The 16202-nt window shown below is 41.3% G+C and overlaps 1 protein-coding gene across 1 annotated transcript in view; it reads left to right on the top strand.

Moving 5' to 3' along the window:
* Window positions 1–16202, top strand: part of ATP10B (ATPase phospholipid transporting 10B (putative)) — a 398242-nt gene that overhangs the window by 143274 nt on the left and 238766 nt on the right. Inside the window, exon 2 of the mRNA XM_088475032.1 lies at window positions 14996–15066. The gene's annotated coding sequence lies outside the window, so the exon portion shown is untranslated. The remainder of the gene's footprint in view (window positions 1–14995; window positions 15067–16202) is intronic.

Here is a 16202-nt window from a genome sequence, read left to right as displayed (position 1 = left end):
GTCCATTATTTTGGTAAAGTGTATCCGCTTACCAGCAACTATAAAATGTGCCGAAGTTCGAATGTAAAACTAAAAAAAAAATCTTTGAATGTTAAGTTTACGCTGTCAAAGGCCGTATGTTCCCTGTGTGAGTACATCTTTCCTATTATTATTCATACCTGCGTTGCCTTTATCACCAATTCCTAACGTAACTCCCATTTCTGTATCCTATAGATAAATGGTGTAATATACACATAAATATTGACTTTAGAGTGTCTTCTGTGGATATTCCCTGATTTATATGCGGCGGGTCTGTGGAACAATAATTGCACCATGATTATTTACATGACGATTAATGATGATAGTGTGTATTCATACATCCCTGCAGTGTCATAGACGGCGCTAAAGTCAGTAAGACCCTGCAATTACTTTTCCCAGAGGGCAGATATTACCAGATGCTAGAACTATACCTGCAGTGAGCTGGGGATATATAAGGCCAGGGTAATGGAGTTTCAATATGTTCCCTTCCCTTCTTCCAAGAGACACCAATTTTTTCCAATCAGTCTTTTAAAATGAATATGTCTAAAAACAAATGGCTTTTTTTCCTCTCCTTTTATATCGTTTTCACAGCCAGAAAGGATTCAGAGGATGTTTTTATTTTCTCTCCTAAGCATTTACAATATGATTCCGTGCACATTTATACAAGGCCTCTGTCTTATTTGCGGCAGCTTGTGGATTCATGTAATATAGGGAATGTTTTGGTCACCATACTGTATATAGAATGCACTAATGTCACTTTTGTTGCATTTAGTAAACGGCAAAAACCTAGTTTATTCCATATTAGTATTTTTGTACAAAATCAAACGTGCGACCTTAATGTGGACAGGGATATTTATATTATCCTCTCTATGTACTAAGCCTTGAAAGAGAGAAAGTGAACGGAGATGAAGTACCAACCAATCGGCTCCTAACAATTTACAGGCTGTTGGCCGGATTCTGAAATGGACGGAACTGCAGAGCCGCACACAAGCAAATGCTGCAGGATGTGTCAGGCGACGCCTTGCTACATTTGCGACAGATGTCTCAGCTCGGGTTCACCAACGCGACCGACGGACGCAATCGTTGCTCCTTTATTGAGGCTGCAGGAACACAAAGCTTACCGCAGCCTGGCCGTTTCCTAGTCACTTATGAGGACAGGAATCTGCGGGACCAGCCATGCCCCCCCGCTCTGTCCCTAAACGCCGTAAGGGGTGTATGTATCAATCCTTGGATAGACCTACTGTAAAGTGGAGAGCGATAAAGTACAAACCAGTTGGCTCCATACTTGCCAACTCTCCCTGAAGTAGTGGCAATCTTCCGGACTCCCCGAAGAGTCCAGCAATCACCCTGATTGCACCTTACCCCATTCTATAGCTGTTCTATAAAAGAAAAAAACAGAAATATATATATATTATACAGTGCTTAAAGGTCTTAGAGAAATGGTGGAACTACTGACCCACCTCCTCGACGCATTTTCAATAAAGGGACAGCGTGTGCCGTAAAAAACGGGGCATTGTCTCAGAAGAAAGAGGCGTGGTCACACAATAGTATTCCCAATTGAAATGATGCCACACAGTAGCAAAATCTTATCCACATTAGACCGCACATAGTGCCCCTGATTCACATTACATCACATAGTAGTGTCCCTTATTCATGTTGTGACATACAGTAGTGCCACTTATACACAGTGCCCACAATAGTAGTGCCCCTAATACAATGCCCACTGTAGTGGTGCCCCACAGTAGTGGCTGTGTCCCTTATGCAGAGCCCACAGTGGTAGTGCCCCTTATGCAGAGCCCACTATGCAATGTCCCCAGTAGTAATGCTTCCTGTAGTAGTGCCCCCAATAGTAGTGCCCCCAATAGTAATATATAGTATATATAATCAAGTTGGATCATCAGTATAATGTCCCTGCATAGTTTATAAGGCACAATGATCCCTGTGACTACATGCATTTACTGATCAGTTTGTTTCATCAACACCTAGATCTTACTAACTGCTTTGGGGCTCATTTACATTTGAATGTAAGTAAATTTATGGCACGCCTCTCAGATGTAGCAGTACACGATCACTTTACCTCCACATAGGTGTTGCTTTCAAAAACTCAATGAAAAGCTTTTTCAAAAGTAGACAAGTATGATCAGCTCCTAAAAATTTAATTTTTCAAACGCAGCCTGTAAATTGACCGTAGCTGATTGCTTAATACATCTAGCCCTAAACTGTGTGTTACAAAATCCTTTTTTCGTACAATTGTTGCATTAAGTGATCATCCCATCCTAAAGTGCTACACTAAGGCTAATTTATTTGTGATGAGCCTGCATATTTATACAATTCTGTAGTGGCTTGGACAGCACTATTACAACTTTCCACTGTCATTCCTGCCACTACCTTTACTATTAATACTGCCATGACTATTATCCAAGCATGAATATCCAAACCGTACCAGGGTGACCATTGAATTTTCTCCTGCCTCTGTACACATTTGGAATTGTTTGAAGAAGTTGTTCCCAACTCTAGTCCTCGAGTTACCACCAACAGGTCAGGTTTTGTGGATTTTTTTTAATCATACACAGGTGACTTGGCCTATTGGGAAAACTTGAAGGTTGATGTTGAGAACCTCTGGTTTGAAGGTCACAATCCATCAAATACCATAGGAAATCAAGACACTGCCATAAAAAATGGGACTGCTAGGGTGTAAAATATGGAGTCAAAACTCTGTCATGATGCTGTTATTAGTAAATTTGTGTTTGTTTTTTGTCCAGCCTTGCTGGCAAGAAGGGTTATTTTTATTATACAGTGATCACCACAAATAGCTTTTACATATCAATGCATACCTTATTACTTTACACATTGAATAGCCAAGTTATTGAGTTCTTGTTAATTGGTGTTCCCTCTTATCCATTTTTTTTTTTTATCTATATCGGTCAACTATAAACCATATTGTTTTGAGGGCAGAACAAATTTTATGCAGTCTTTGAATGCAGGAGGAACATGCATTGTGCCTAATTGTAACACATGCTCACACTTTTTGTTTTCCTATAATGGGTGTAAGATCAGGTAAAAACGATAGACTATGGGCTAACCCAGTGTTGGCTAACCTTTGACACTCCAGCTGTTGTGGAACTATATATCCCAGCATGCCCTGCCACAGTTTTAGCATGCCCTAATAGCAAAACTGTAGCAGTGCATGCTGGGTTATGTAGTTCCATAACAGCTGGAGTGTCAAGGTTAGCCAACACTGGGCTAACCCCTTCCTGATGGTGCCTCCACTCCAGCGATCTTCAGCCTTTTCACCAGGTGTCAGCTCCGGGTCACAGTTAATAGCCTAGAGCAGAGGTTTCCAAACTCAGTCCTCAATACATGGACCAGGTTTTAAGGATATCCATGGTTGAGCACAGATGGTTAAATAAAAAAAACTGAGGTACTAATTAAGTCACCTGTGCCCAAACATGGTTATCCTTAAAACCTGGACCATCAAGGTGCCTTGAGGACCGAGTTTGGGAACCTCTGGCCTTGAGACTACATGTTACCCTTCCCTTGCCCAGATAAAATAACGAACACCAGTTAGAAAAAGAAATAACCCACTAGGCGTGGCGTCATTTTATTCAAAATAAAAAATGATTTTCAATAAAAACATAATAAAACTGCCCCTTGGAGTTGATTATAACGATTCTTTATATCACATTAATAAGAGGTCCAACAATTAAGCATTAGATCTTAATATGTATCTGCCCCACATTCCCCCAAACAATAATAGACCCCCCCATTCTAACAATTTCTATATTTAATCCTCTGCTGGATTAAACTGATACTACACCCGTTGCTCCAAGTAATTAAGCAGCAGATCCGCCTTCCAGCCATACGTATTGCTAACACTTCTCTTGATACCTTCTCCACATAATAGTTAATGTCAATGACGTTCCCCAAACCCAGCTCTGCCCCTTTTATTAGTGAGGGATCGCTGCTGTAATTGAGCAAGCTGTCTGTACACAGTGGTGAGATCTCTTTTTGTATGAAGTTGTCCCCGAGCCTCTACACATTCATGCTTGCACTCCTTCTCCAGTCTCTGACAGAGCAAGCAGCACACGCAGGCTCCCCTACACACTCCCGTTGCTGGCATTAACCCCTTCATTGCCTCTGTTGGACTACACCTTCCAGTAGTTGTTGCATTATTAAGGATTTTAACATATTTTAGCTAACTTTCTACACATTCTGGATATTCTTCATGATGGGTAACAAGCCTTGCTCTCGTTACCGTGAACTTAGAGAATGCGGCCTCCTATTGTGCCTTTTTAGTTTCACGTTCTGATCTTAACTCATTGCTAGTAGAGGCTCTAACACTGATCTACTTAAGTAGTCTTTTGTGTTTTCACATATAGGACCTCATTCAGACCCGCTCGCAAGCGGGTCGATGTTTAGTCCCTGCGCATGCGCAGCGGCCGCACTGCGCGTGCGCAAGCCCCGGAGCGAGAGAGAAATTCTCTTGCTCCCGAGCGCACTGCAAAAGGGGCGGCTGTCGATGGTGATCGACAGCTCGCCCCGTTTCGTAGGCGTGGCGGGGGGGTGGTTTCACAAACGGAGCCGTTTTGTGGGAGGCCGCACTGACATCAGCAATGATGTCAGTGTGGAGCTTCTTGCTCGATCAGAGCAGGAAGCTCCCTGGGGCTTGCGGTTGCCGAGACCCAACCTTAGGGTCTCGTCGCAAGCCCCGATGGTCGCCATGGTCTTGACCATAGTGACCATCAACCTGGTCCGTCGCTAAAGCTGTGGGTGGTAACCCACAGCTTAGGTAGCGACCGGGAGGCCGCACTTCAAAAGAGAAGTGGCCGCCCACATTCAAAATGAGCGCTCGCATTATGCGTGCACCTCTGAATGAGGGCCATAATGTACAGATGCTTGCCTAAGTAATTCCATACTGCTAGAGATATTAGCTGTCCTCAGCCAACACATAAGGTTGGCGTTGACCTGACCAGCTAGTGTTGAGTGTCAAAAGAGCTAAAACATAAACAAGGTACAGTCATATATTATATTGGCCTGAAAACCATTTGCTTTTCTTATTTAGTTATCACAGGAGTGGTGGTGTTCAGGCAAGGCTCGTTTTCAGTATATTTATCAGTACCCATGCTAATAAAAATTATTGTTGCTTATGTTTTTTTTTTTTTTTATTTGTGACATGAGGTTGGAAAATTGTGTTATAAATGAAAATAAACTGCGGCATGAAACTATAAATACCTCATGAAATCGCAATACAATGCAATTGTTTGGGTATGTCAATGCTCTTTCTGTAGATAATGAAGTGATAAAGTAAATGCATCATTTTGCAGCAGACTTCACGTTACTGGCTTGATATGGTAAATGTTGGCTTTATAGAAAAGATAAATGTTACACAGTAACTGGTGAGTTTTTCTTATATAAATGTAACAAATGAGGTACAGAGATATACAGAAAGTATAGTAATATTGTGGTGTGTTTTTTTTTTCTGTACACACAATGTAATAAATATCAAAGACATGTAAAATCAAATAAGATGAATACCTCAAATTAAAACGTGTCTGAGCCTTAAAGAAGAAGTGATACTGTAAATTTACTTACAAAATATCATCATGCACAGCACTTTTAGAAAAGAAAAATGATATAGAATATATAATTATGAGAAAAAAAAATGACAAAGCATGATCTCCCTTATGCAACACATTTCATGGACTTTGTTTCCTCAGGCACTGACGGTGCGTACATGTGGCACGTTTTTTTTTTAACAATTTGTCGTGAACAACAAATCGTTCAAAAAATCGTTCTCTTTCTGAGGTAGAACGATGAAGAAAAACTACAAATGCGCGCTCCCGTTTCTAGTTTTCATACATCCACCGAACCTCCTGTCCAACCTGACGATAATGTCAGGTTGAACATGTTCGGTGTTGAGGGATTTCGTTCAATGTTGTGCTCAGTGTTAACAACACAGAGCACACCCCTGCCGGGGCACACAGGACGACTTTCGTTCGGGGAGAAAATCGTCCCCGTGTGTACGCACAATGGTTTGTGGTCTCACAAAATCAGCCACAATCCTCTTATTGCCATCCCAAGATGATGATAGCAGCAGATAATCATAGATTGCTTGTTATGAAGCATTTTTGGCTTTCAGAATGGCATCTGTATATATGTATATATCTACGTACACATTTTGTAGAGTCCCTCTGCATTGACCAAGGGGGAGACCTATAATAGCAGCACAGATCGTGATGTAACTGTTCCTGCAGAAGCTGTACCAATGAGATGTAAGAACATGAAAACTCCATCCTCTGGTGATTCCTGCCAGAGCCCAGAGCACATCAGCCTAGTACTATTGTGCTGTGTCTCACCTCCTGGCCAGCTCCACTGGGCATGTGTGAGATCTCCGGCAGCCAGGGACAGTGCATAGCGCCCCTGTCATTTAGCACCCAACCTCACATTAATATATGGGGCAGAAGCGGTATCGGCGCACATAACATGCACTGATACCACTAAAACTCCATATCGCCGGATGATACATCTCCCCCTGTGTGCTAAGTGTGTGACAGTCCAAAATTCAAATAGGGGAGCCACACCAACTGGCAGTTAAGGTGCATACACACGGGACGATTTTTATGGACGATAACTATACCGTTCAATGACATATCGTTCAGTGTGTATGCGGTGAATGACCAATGATGTGCGCTCCAGCGGGTCTTTAACATGTCTCTTGTCCTCCGTACACGCAGGCCAATCTGACTATATCGTCAAGAAATGCCTGTTCAGAGATGTGGCAGGATGACTTCACTGAAGGATTTCTTTAAAGATATATATCTGTGTGTACACCCACTATCGTTTGTCCTGCCCTACAGAAGGATCAAGGGAAATCTTTCACCAATATCGTTCATACAGCACATCGTCCCGTGTGTTAGCGCCTTAAGTCCCAGCCAGTGATGTTTGGTAGCGTTTGAGGGGGCTATTTAAATTTTGGATTGAGCTGCATCCCCGCCTCCACTGTCTGTCGCACACGTGTGTGTGTGTGTGTGTGTGTGTATATATAATATATAATCTCCAATAAACTACTGGGTTTATGCATCAATTTGTATGTATTTATACATGTGTGTGTTTATATAATATATAATCTCCAATAAACTACTGGGTTTATGCATCAATTTGTATGTATTTATACATGTGTGTATGTGTGTGTGTGTGTGTGTATATATATATGCATGCATGCATACACAAATTGATGCATAAACCCAGTCGTTTATTGGAAAGATGCAATGTTTTGTGTCCACACAAGCCTTTTTCAGGCAATACAGGTTTGACTTGAATTTCTGGCACCAATATAATATGGGATTTCTATAGGACTATGTTAGTACTATAATAAAGCACTGGTTTTATTGTTGTCTTTTAAAATTCAGTATAAACGTTATATAAAATAATGGATCTCAAAACTGTTCGACGCTATTGTACTCCTGACGATATTGCACAAAAAGAATTTTACGTGTGGTGGAAGAAAAAAAAAAAAAAAACCCTCTTAAATGAGTTGAGGAAATGAGGTGACCTTTATCAGCCATATAAATTTGGCTACATACCAGCATCATGAACTGGAATAATAATCCCAAGTCTGAGTACATTTTGAATTTTTTTTATAGATTTTTTTTCATACCCATCTTTGTCAATTGTTTTTTCATTACCACGTTGTGACTTCATGCTCGCTTTGAGTGCTTTATCAAGCCAGTTATCTGAAGTCTGCCGTAAAACGATACATTTCCTTTATCACTTCATTATCTGCAGAAAGAGCATTGACAGACCCAAGACAATTGCATTGTGATTTCATGAGGTCATTATATTTTTCATGGCACAGTTTTATTTTTATTTATTTTCTTGTTTCATCTTCTAGAACACAATTTCACAACCTCCATGTAAATAAATATATATATATATATATATATATATATATATATATATATATATATATATATATAGAAAACAAATACTGTGGAAATTAACCTGAGGACGACACCACTTCTGCAATGATTGTATATTTAAGGCCCCTTTACACGGTGCGATATAGCAGCTGATCCGACGGATTGGAACGATATCGCTGACATTTTGTACTGTGTGTGGGCATGATATCGGTCAGTGCGCACTCCCGTAGGATCGTACATCGCACCTCAAGATCTTTCTGCATGTTCACTTGATCTGGGGAAGCAATGTACAATCCCATAGAGCACTACGCGGGTAGGGGAGGGGGTGCCGGCATATCTGGTGGTCAGCCACCCCGAATGCTCAGTGTGTGGGGACCTCCCGATATGTCTACCACCGGATCGGCTGTCGCAGCGCAAGGTGCATATCGCACCATGTATGGGGGCCTTAAGAGAACAAATGGCGTCCAATAGCATGCATAAGTGTGCCTGGTTTACGTTTTAGGTCCTTTTGTCACCAGCTTGTCATCTCAACGGCAGAAGTATGTGCTGGCTGAGGGCAGCCGGTATCCCTAGATGTGCGGAATCACTGAGGCAAGCAACAAGTACGACCTTACTTTATATGTGAAACAACACAAAATAAATCTACTGTAAGTAACAAAAGCCAGGGGGATCACAGCACAAATAGTCTATTGAACAACCCCACCCTTACTGTGATACAATCGCCAATTTCCTTAGAGCAGTAAACGTGTGTCTCAGTGACTCAGACATCGCTCCATCAGCCTGCCAATGAGCAAGTCTGAGGTCATCCTGCCTTTGGCAGGTACACAAGGTAACAAAGTCCACAGAGATTTCAAGATCTGATCACTTGCATAATCCTAGACCAGCCCAATGGGAGCTGTGACTCCTGGTCAGTGTTGTCCTGCGGTGTCCCCTTTTTAACACCTGTCTGGTTCCCACTAAGGGCCATACTCAATTAGAGGCGAATAGTCATGGACTTGTCGCCATCATCACCGTTTTTCCTGGGCATAAAGTATCGGGCACGTGCCCTCGTATCCCCGTATTCAATTAGGAATCGGCGAAAACAGGACCCGGCGGAAATGTAAGTATCAAAGTCCTGTCCCTTTTGGGGAAATTAGCCTGTCACCCCCCCCAAAAGATGGTCTGACATGGGGGATCACTATGGGTACCCCTGAATTGGCCTGCTAAAAGTATTTGGGGTTTTTAAACGGTGTCGGCAGGTGCTTTTATGCGCCTTTGTAAAGGTGGTGAAGAATGATATTTAGCAACATTTTTTGGGGGGGGAAGGAAAAAAACTAGTCCCATCAAATTTGGGGTACATAAAAATGGGTCAAAGCATATTAAGTCCCTAAAGTGATTTTTTAAAAATCCACCTGCTGCAACCAAGCGCATTCTAAAAAAACCATATACTTGGGGACCCCCTCTGAGTCTATTTCGCTAGTGTTTTAGTTTGTCCCCCAACTTTTATTTCTCTCCCCCAAAACGAAACCACTTTTTCTGGGGTGTGCTATCGAACTTTAAAAAAAACCAAAAATTACAGATTACTTTAAGGGGACATTCCAAGGGGTGCAGGGTACTTTTTTTTTTTTTTTTGTCTGCACCCCAAAACCCCAATTCTGCACTTTTTTTTCACCACCTATTCAGTGGTGAAAACTTATCCCCGGTTTTTGACAGACTTTTCACACCTGCGAAAAGTCTTTGAAATTGAATATGGGGATAAGTGAAAATGGCGAAAATGACATCATCGGTGATATTATCGCCGATATCGGACTTTTCGCTTCTAATTGAATACGGCCCTAAGATGTAGCTTCAGTAGTGATTTATATAATTATTTCTGCCTGGATTGGGCGTTTGCTTTCTGAGTGGCTGTCGGCTTGACGACTCCTCCATATCATACTCCAGCTGCCACTCTGTGCTTGGCAGTCTGAAAGCACTTGGGGAAGAACAAGGTGGATCCTATATGGCACAACAAATAGGCATAATTACATAAAGCTGAATATCTTGGACTTTGTCCCATGTAGTCTCTCTCTTTGGGGGATGGGGAAAGTGGGCCGGAAATGGATGACACCTCATTTGCTGGTGCTATATACATAACAAATATCAACAACTTGCCACAAGCGGCCGCGAGGGGAGGGGTTGCGCAGACAATGCATTCTCTGTGTATTTTTTCTGAAAAATACAGGGAGAAGTGTGCGGACAGGATTCGCGGGAACAGAGCTTTATCACAAGCGCTGTCCCTGCAAGGGATTTTTTAATAAATTCCTGTGATATTTCCTAAATTTGCAATGCGAGTTTAGTTGGAAATAATACACTACAACTGCATTTTAAATGCAGATTGTAGTAAATAGGGCCCTTACGGCTATATTTACAATGTCAGTGAGTTATAGCTAAAAATTTAAAGCGTCGCCCACATTAAGTGTATGTCACACGGGGCTCTACACTGAATGTTAGTGCCGCTTTTAAATTTTCAGCTCCAACCCAACAAGAAGCTGCCGTTTCGTAAATGTAGCCCTAAATTGAGAAATTTGTAGATCACTTTTTGCAAAGTGCTTATCTTTGAAAGATAGTATATTTTTCTGTAGACTTCAGAAAAGTATAGTTTTAGTATAACTTTTATTTCAACCAGAACAAATGCAAATATTTCACAGAAATCATATAAACTGTGCAGATCAATTTTCTATCCAGATGTAGCACTCGTCTAAATAGATCTAAAAAGAGATAATCAACGCTGGCACTGCTGTATCCAACTTTAAAGAACGACAAACAACTTGTCATTGTGTATATGCTAAATGTTTTGAGACTGGATTCTGATTATACTGTTTTAGTTCTGGTAGTATTGTCATCTCAGAGTAAAGACCTTAATTTCCTGTGTAAGGTTCCCTTTTGAAGACTCCATTACATCACTATAAAATTTAATGCTGTGAACGTTTTACCCGTTACAGTTGATTAACTGCCCTTTAAGGGTCATTGGTTCTCCACACTTTTTTTATTTTTTTTTTAACTTATGTGAATTACTCCACAAATCAAAGTTGTGTGTGAACTCGGCTGGCAGTCTACTGAAGTTTACTGACTTTGTAACGCCTATTAATAATTGTTAAAAAAAAAAAAATGGCTGATGTGAAACATCTAGTTGCAATAGTTATGGTGGCTTTTGACCCATTACTACAGATGTGTGGATATGTTTTGTGCCATTAGCTTGGAGACTTGCAGTTGACCCATTTCAGTGCTTCGCTATAATGATGATTACTAGCTCTGTTTTGAAAATCAGCAGTTTTGTTAATTAGGTGTGCAGCTGTGCTCTATCTGTACTTAGCTAGTACTGTATCACACACTTGCACACCCATACACATGTGACTGTATTAATATATATACAGTATATATTGAATATAGTGTGTGCATATGTGTGGTTTTATGTTTGCAAAAAATATCCGCCTCCTTTGGAATTTTTTTTCAACACATTGTATTATATCACGCAATCAGAATAGATTTATCAGATCATTGTCACTGCTGATGAGTATAAAATGCCCTGTTAATGTGAAACAAAAAAAACTGGGACGTTTTCCTTCATTGCAACAAATTACACTGACCTATATGATATCCCCATTCCTTTTTGTATTTAATACAGTACATGGCAGAACATCTCAATTTACATCTATTAGTATATTTCAACATGTCAGTGGCAGCCGCCCGTGCAGATCCTGCTAATTCTCCCTTACAGATTGGATGGGTGTGCCAGTCATCTAATCCCTCCACATATTTACTGTATGATGCAATTGAGGGTCTTGTTGCTCTAGACTAGGTTGTTCTGTTACTTAAGCATCCTTAATGCAGCTTTTGCTGTAGGCTATGGTTCATTGCCCTGGGAACGCATACTGCAAGTGTGCGGTCAGTCCAGGGGCGTTTTAAGAGAGGAGGGGGACCGTGTGCACTCCCCGTGCGGGGCCCCTTCCTCTCTTCCCGGTGGCTGGCAGCCGACTGACGCGGCTGGCCAGCCACCGGAGCATTAGTAGACTCCGGGCACTAGAATGTGCCCGGAGTCTACTGCGCATGCGCAGAACGCTAGGAAAATGGCCGGGGCAGCCATTTTCCGGTGTTCTGAGCAGCGCTGACACCCGCCGCTGGACCACGGACAGGTAAATTTAAAATAATATTGATGCAGGGTGTGCGGTGCGGGACCCCCCTGGACCCGGGGGCCCGTGTGCCCTGCACACACTGCACCCATTATAGATACGCCACTGGGTCAGTCGGCTAATGTACACACAGCACGATGGACAGATATACTGTATCTGCAGAGGGATGGGTATGTGATGCAGACAGTCGGAATCCCAGCGGTCACAATCCCGACAGGGTTAACACACCGACACTTGTTGGTCGGTGTATGCTAAACCTCCCCTACCATAACCCTCACTCATTGGTGCCTAACCCTAACCTTCCCCTCTAGCGCATGAACCTAACCTCCCCCTGCCTAGTGCCTAACTCTTACCCTCCCCCCTTAGTGCCTAACCCTAACCTTTCCCCAAGTTCCTAACTCTAAACCTAAGTAATGCATTTATTGTTTTTGGGTTTGAACTATTGGGCTGAGTTGATTGGAGGCTGCCTGTAATATGCCACCACACCGTTCTTGGGAGTTTAAAGAAGTCATTTTTAATTTATTTTAAACAATAAACCAAGTCATGTCTCTGTGTTTGTATTTCTTAATTAAGTTTTTATATAGTGGTGGACACACACACAACACACACACACACACATACATAAAACACTTCAGTCATGTTTTTTAGTTCATTTTTTTTTTTTTTTTTTTAGTTTGACATTTCACAGTATCTTTTTTCCTTATGCAACAAGAGCTTGGTCTAACAGAGAGGTGTATGCTGCCAAAATACAACTAGCAGCCGAGAATGCAAGCGTAAGGAGCCTCCCTAGAGCCTGTCCTGTCAGAGAAGGGATGACACATTGGCACTGCAAACATGCGCCACAAACAATCCGGTCACATAATCTCTTTTCGTAAACGCTTTTGGTTCCCATGGTGACTGACTTTACACCTTTATGTCAAACTTGATGCAAAGAGGGAAAAAACTCAGCATTTAAAAAACCATCGGAGAGAAACACTGGATTGTGCTTTGACCTGAACTACTGTGTGTGTATGAACTTGTGGATCTGCGCCAAGACGCATTCAATGCAATCTAAGCAAATGTACTGTAAGCAGTTTTCTTCACGTTCTGCTGACCTTTGACACTCATACAGACCATTTTATTAGAAGCCAGAGGATAGAAAAGGATTGTATTACAAAGGATTACATGGTACAATACCTAAAGAAAAGGAAGTTTAATATAGAGACTTTTCTTTTTTTTTTTTTTTTTATTACCAGTGTTCGAAGTGCTACTCTAGATATGGACATACACCTTAGCAGGCTTACGGGCTCAAAGTACCCTAAAATAGCGTATAGCATTGTGGTATGGAGTTCTGAATTGGACCTAAATTTTGTTTCACATCTACTGTATGTAGAATGTATTTAAAATTTTAAAGGTAAACATACAGTAACTTTACACGCCTTTTCTTTCTTTATTTTAAAAAAATATATATATTGATTTAGAGTCGTTAATATTTATGATTATGTCACGTTAGTTTATAATTCATGGTAAGAACTGGGTTAAGTTTGTACAGTTGTTTTTGTTGTGGCCACTTTTCACTCTTCAGACCCTTTTTTAAAAAATAAAAGTGCATTTTTTTTTTGCCAAATGCAATCCTCTGTGAGTTTATTTTAGAGATGAGCAGTTCGACTCTACTCAGTTCTTTTCGCCAAATTAGCGCAAGTCCAGATTTCTTTTATTGGCTATTCAAAACTCGTGATAGTCGGATAGCCAGTAAGATGTCGTTTTTCAGATCTGAACGTAATAGAGTAGGACTGAACTGCTCATCTTTAGTTTATTTGTAGGTTAAGTGGGTACTAGTATAAATGGAAGATGATATTGCAAATGATAAAAATTCTCAACTAATAGTCTGCTTATGAGACCTGCTCTGTGACCTCTGCATCTGACTTATGCTGTAAACTGAGATGCCAGTTTACAATACTTACCTACTCTCCCGGAAGTGTTGAAAGGCTCCTGAATTGTTGGGGAATCCCCTGCACCCCTGGTAGAGTATTCACATCTCCCACATCCCGCCCACTTCCTAGTGAAATGGGCAGGATGGGGAGATAAATGCCGGGAATCACGGCAAAATTGCCATGACTCGTGGCTCCATGTGGAGAGGGCGGGGCTAAATTGGACGAAAACCGCGTCATTTAGCCCCACCCCCTCATCACACTCCCATGATAATTTGCAGAGGTGGGGCCTAAAGACGTAGTAAGCCGGCCCCGTCTTTTAATCGATCACCAGTGTTTGCTACCCGGGAATATCCTGGGGAGCAGATTAGTAAAGTCAGTAAGTATGCAGTTTATAGATGCTGGGGTCACAGAGCTGGATCACCGTGATTAGCTGACCGAAGTCAGAGGAACTCGCCGATCACCAGTCCCCTGGGTGCTGGTAAGTGGTGTTGTTTTTACTGTAATCAGCCTGTGGTCTGTTTGGACACACAAAGCCAATCACAGGCACTGACTCCCAGCTCTGCTCTGCCTGTCAGAGCAGAGCAGGAGTCAGTGAAATGGGGGAAATCCCTCATAACGCCATCTCCAGGTGGCGTTTTTATCACTAGGCTTCTCCCATTCCTACATTATTTTTAATAAATCTGAGAACGATCACATTTCCCATTACCAGTATGAAAAACTTGATCTGCTTACTAAACTAATGCGAATTTAAGGGCTTGGAGGAGTTTTTTTTTTTTTTTCACTAAAACTGCTCCAAAAGCCCTTTAATACATTTAAGTGATACTTAAATAATGTGAAAAGGGTGTGAAAAGAAACAGCCATTTTTGCATTATTTTAGTAAAAATAATATTGAAAATATGCCCATAAGGATTAATATGTATCCCTCCAAATGTGATTAGTCTATTCAAATGAAAGTATTAAAATATATCCATATTTTATTTATTTTTTTTCTTTCTAGTTTTATCGTACTGATTTTATCTTGAACAATTGATCACCAAGATTGAACGGCAGAGTTTTTAACACTGTAATGTAAGTACCATTCCACTGTTTTTTTGTTTTACGTTGTTGAAGACCCGCTAAAGCTTGAAGAAATTAATAGGCTGTACAATTGTATTGCATTGCAGAACTGGTATGTATGTATGATTGCCGAGATCCATTATAATGTGGCATTACTGAGGATATAAATCTAATTGTATTACAATTTTATTTCCCGATTTAAAAAGAAAAGTTTAACAGTACAAGTATAAAAATGGCTTGCCAAACGTTACTGATAAAGAAAACAAGGGTAATCTAAATACAATATACAGCGAGCTGTAATGTCTTCAAGCACTTTCTTCACTGTGAGCCAGAAACTGTCAATGAAGGCACAAATTATACATGTAAGCAGGGCTATATTAAGAATGTAGTTAGGTGGCAGCAATTCGTATAGCAAAATGCAAATTTACATTTTGAAAGGGAAGCACAATTATAATTCTACCATCAGCCTCTTACTGTTTCTAAAGTTACACATCTGGGAATATATTTATGAAACCAACTAAATCCAACATCTATTTGTAACTTTTCACACAATGGGACAAGAACTGGAAATGTTTAATCTTGCATTGGATTGTTACGAGGCAATGTTGAAAACTGGGTGTGCTGGCTCCAAGGCTCGCGGCAGGCACGTGAGTGAGGGCAAAGGGGAGAAAGGATGCTCCCAGTGGGGGGGCAGAGGATGTGGCGGCTAGGGGTAAGGGGAGACAGCAGCAGGGGAAGCAGAGAGGAGACGGGGGGGAGGGAGGGGAGGGTGGAACACACAGCAGCGGGGTTAAGCTGCGGAGAGATCCATAGGAACACTGCAAGTGTGTAGGGGGAAAAGTATCACTTTTCCGAAAAGCTAACTCCGCAAAAGTAGCAGCTTTTCGGAAGTGATACTTTATTAGTGAGGCATAATGGATGACAGTGGCAAACGCAGGATTTCTAGAGGGGGGTTTCCAAATGCTTTGATTTTAGAGCGATTGTGGCCTGCCCACGAAGAGGGCATAATTAGCACTTAGCCAGCGGGAGTCTGGGGGAGCAGCAGAAGAACTTAGCACTGCCCTGGATATATACCTACATATTGGTTTCCTTGTGTACTGGGTAGTGTATTATTATACAGCATTAATTATTAACCCTATTGATGGTTT

This window comes from Taudactylus pleione, unplaced genomic scaffold (genome assembly GCF_031769625.1).
Source record: "Taudactylus pleione unplaced genomic scaffold, aTauple2 ptg000161l, whole genome shotgun sequence".
Taxonomy (NCBI): domain Eukaryota; kingdom Metazoa; phylum Chordata; class Amphibia; order Anura; family Myobatrachidae; genus Taudactylus; species Taudactylus pleione.
This window is presented reverse-complemented; position numbering and strand designations above follow the sequence as displayed.